At 40.8% G+C, this 4374-nt stretch overlaps 1 long non-coding RNA gene across 1 annotated transcript; it reads right to left on the bottom strand.

Moving 5' to 3' along the window:
- Nucleotides 1–538: 538 nt before the first annotated feature.
- On the bottom strand, nt 539–4013 carry LOC124009332. Its single transcript, XR_006834278.1, has 3 exons — nt 3896–4013; nt 1673–1817; nt 539–1434 (listed from the first exon to the last, which is right to left on the bottom strand). It is a non-coding gene; the product is annotated as an uncharacterized LOC124009332 (long non-coding RNA).
- Nucleotides 4014–4374: the final 361 nt, after the last annotated feature.

Below are 4374 nucleotides of genomic sequence, written 5' to 3' on the forward strand. Positions count from 1 at the left end.
CTTGAGTCGAAGCGAACATAAAAGGGATTTAGCTCATCTGGTAGGCTCGTGTCACTGGGCAGCTCGCATCTGGGTTTCCCTTCGTAGTCCGTAATAGTTGTCAAGCTCTGCCACATCCGCCGAGCATCAGAGCCGGTGTAGTAGGATTCAATCTTAATCCTGTATTGCCACTTTGCTTGTTTGATGGTTTGTCTGAGGGCAAAGCGGGATTTCTTATAAGCGTGCGGATTAGTGTCCCGCTCCTTGAAATCGACAGCTATAGACTTTAGCTCAATGCGGATGTTGCCTGTAATCCATGGCTTCTGGTTGGGATATGTACGCACGGTCACTGTTGGGACGACGTCGTCGATGCTCTTATTGATGAAGCCAATGAATGAGGTGGTATACTCCTCAATGCCATTGGATGAATCCCTGAACATATTCCAGTCTGTGCTAGCAAAATGGTCCTGTAGCGTAGCATCCAGGTCATCTGACCACTTCCGTAATGAGCGTTTCACTTATCATAAGCCGCCTCCAATGTCATTTTAGAGGACTTGGCAGTACATCCAACCGGCCTCACATGTACAGACCATGTGTAACCACGCCAGCCCAGGAACTCCACTTCTGGGCCAACTGCGGGATTGTGTGAGACCCGCCACCCGGACAGCTGACGAAATCGAATAATTTCTGCACAAACTGTCATAAGTTGTCTCTGGGAAGCTCTTCTGCTTCAATGTCGTCCTACCCAGGGTCTTGACCTGACTGCAGTTCGGCATCACAACCAACTTCAGTGGTAAAATGCTTACCTTCGATGGTCACTGGAATGCGGGAGAAGTGTGCTTTTCACAACTTCAGCTGTACCGGGCAAATGGCAGTGTGTGTGGCGTCGTGTGGTCCAGCAGTTTGCTGATGTCAACAGGGAGGGTTATGGTATGAGCAGGCATAAGCTACGGTTTGGGATGCTCTGGGTCGACGTGTACAACAGCGAGTTCCAGTTCCAGCCAATATCCAGCAACTTGGGAAACAGGCCACAACCAACAGCCTGATCAACAAATCAGCAAATAGTGGTTTCACCAAATACTAACTGGTTTTCTGATCTATGCCCCTACTTTTGTTTTGGTATCTGTGACCAACATACAGTATGCATATCATATGCGTATCCAGTCATGTGAAATCCATAGATTAGGGCCTAATGAATTTATTTCAATCGACTGATTTCCTTATATGAACTGAAAACACTGAGTTCTGCTGAGTTCATTTGTTGAAATTGTTGCATGTTGCGTTTATATTTTTGTTCAGCGTAACACTTCAGGCTGTGTGTGGAGAAATAAAATACATCTCATGTTGTTCTGGAACGGAGTTCTGACATCCTGCGTCCTATTCCACAGAATTGTCATAAGTAGGACCAAGAGTTTTTCCTCACCATGAAATCTCTTCAGGAAAAACTCCCTTTGCCTGCAGAAAACCAAAATGTGTTGTCAGAATTGAACCACAAGAGGACACTAGAGGGTTTCATGATGATTTCTAAATGCTCATAAAACCAGTGCACAAAGTAGCCACAAGATGGGGACATTAGATACAATCAAAAGTAACAATCAAATTGGTGACTCAGTCCAAAACGTTTGACAGCGTTAGACTAATGTAGTGTCAAACAAGAGTATACATTAAAATATGCAGTTTTAGATTGTGTTACCATCATCCATGGCCTCAACACATGGGAGAATCAGGTGTATGATCAAACCATCTTCATCTCACAGTTTTGGACTGAATTGTAGGCAGGTCGTTCTTGAATTGTTGTGGCATTTGCGTTCCTTGCCTTTGCAACCATGAAACACACACTAAAATGACAAATAGTTAAATATCATACCTGTTTTTGTTTATATCAAATGTTTTATCAATCACAAAACATAATGCAAGTCCTTTTGTAATGCAAAACGTTGTTTATACATTGTTTTAAGTACAGATGTACTTCATTTGATATTTTGTTGCTGAGAATTTTCCTTCACTGCAAGAAATGCAGATGAGCTTCCTGATTTATATAAATTCACTGAAAACCTTTTCGCCATTTTGTTACATTACAGCTTTATTCTAAAATGGATTACATTTTTTTTTAATCTTCATCATCCTACTCATAATACCCTACAATGACAAAGCAAAAACAGGTATTTTAAGAATTTTTTGCAAATGTATAAAAAAAAGAATTAAAAAACAGAAATACCTTATTTACATAAGTATTCAGACCTTTTGCTATGAGACTTGAAATTGAGCTCAGGTGCACCCTGTTCCCATCGATCACCACTGAGATTTTTCTACAAGCTGATTGGAGTCCACCTGTGGTAAATTCAGTTGATTGGACATGATTTAGAAAGGCACATATCTGTCAATATAAGGTCCCACAGTTGACAGTGCATGTCAGAGCAAAAACCAAACCATGAAGTCGAAGGAATTGTCTGCAGAGCTCCGAGACAGGATTGTGTCAAGGCACAGATCTGGGGAAGGGTACCAAAAAATGTTTGCCGCATTGAATGTCCCAAAGAACACAGTGGCCTCCATCATTCTTAAATGGAAGAAATTTGGAACCTCCAATATTCTTCCTAGAGTTGGCCGCCCGGGCCAAATTGAGCAATCGGGGAAGAAGGGCTTTGGTCAAGGAGTTGACCAAGAACCTGATGGTCAAAGTTCCTCTGTAGAGATGGGAGAACCTTACAGAAGGACAACCATCTCTGCAGCCCTCCACCTATCAGACCTTTATGGTAGAGTGGCCAGACCTAAGCCACTCGCTTGGAGTTTGCCATTAGACACCTAAAGGACTCTTATACCATGAGAAACAAGATTCTCTGGTCTGATGAAACCAAGATTGAACTATTTGGCCTGAATGCCAGGCATCACTTCTGGAGGAAGCCTGGTACCATCCATATGGTGAAGCATGGTGGTGGAAGACTAGTCAGGATCGTGGCAAAGATGAATGGAGCAGAGTACAGAGAGATCCTTGATGAAAACCTGCTCCACAGAGAAGGTTCACCTTCCAACAGGACAACCACCCTAAGCACACAGCCAAGACAATGCAGGAGTGGCTTCGGGACAAGTCTATGACTGTCCATGAGTGGCCCAGCCAGAGCCCGGACTTGAACCCAAATGAACATCGCTGGAGAGACCTGAAAAGAGCTGTGCAGCAACACTCCCCATCCAACCAGACAGAACTTGTGAGGATCTGCAGAGAAGAAAGGGAGAAACTCCCCAAATAGAGGTAGGCCAAGCTTGTAGCGTCATACCCAAGAAGAGTTGAGGTTGTAATCACTGCCAAAGGTGCTTCAACAAAGTACTGCGTAAAGGAAATTAATACTTATGTAAAAGTGATATTTATGTTTTTATATTTTATAAATTAGCAAACATTTATAAAATCCTGTTTTTGTTTTGTCATTATGGGGTATTGTGTGTAGATTGATGAGGGGGAAAAACAATTTAATATATTTTAGAATAAGGCTGTAACCTACTGTACCAAAATGTGGGAAAAGTGAAGGGGTCTGAATACTTTCTGAAGCCACTGTATATTGTAAAAACAAAGAAGGCTATTTAAATAAATACAAATGTTCTAGCATAATGTGTGACCCTCAGTTTTATGGCTTTGGTGTTATCACATTGAAAATCACTGATTACAAAGATATACAAGGACCTAGAACATTCTCTGCAGTGGCAACCTGTTATCGGGGTAGGGGTCTACATTAAAGAAAATAGTTAGCCAATAATTTAGTATGTCATCATTTTAGCAGGTCGTCAATTTGATGATTCCATTGATAATTTGTTGAGTCTAAATCCAAAGTGTAAATTGGTCTTAATTAATTTAATGAAGGGAAATAACATTGTGAGCAAATTATTAATAATCACTTTAGTAAAATATTTTTAAATGATTGACTACCTTAGATTTGAACATCAGTTCCCTCCATTTGAGAAAATCCTGAAATAGGGGTTTAAGAACAATGAGGCATGTAAATGTAAAGTTATGCATTGGTTTATTTGAAGACTGCTCTCGCCTTAAAGTCTGGCATCTTGTGATATCTTAACCTGTTTATATTTCTGCACCTGATTATCATAATGTCAATATTAGTACTGTACACATTTCAGTGAGGGTATTTTTCTTTATCTTGCCGTGACCTTTCCTCGTGATATTGTACCATAGACATACTCTAATCTTATTGTGCGATACGTGGCATAGCCTATATATTTGAAGAGTTTCATTCCAAAATGCTCTGTGTTAATTTTCTGAAATGTTGATAAATGAACTTTAATTGTTGAAAGAAATTTTGTGTTTTTTCACTATCTGCTGAGGCAGGGTAGCTTAGTGGTTAGAGCGTTGGACTAGTAACCGGAAGGTTGCAAATTCAAATCCCTGAGCTG

The sequence above is a fragment of the Oncorhynchus gorbuscha genome, linkage group LG22 (assembly GCF_021184085.1).
Source record: "Oncorhynchus gorbuscha isolate QuinsamMale2020 ecotype Even-year linkage group LG22, OgorEven_v1.0, whole genome shotgun sequence".
NCBI lineage: Eukaryota > Metazoa > Chordata > Actinopteri > Salmoniformes > Salmonidae > Oncorhynchus > Oncorhynchus gorbuscha.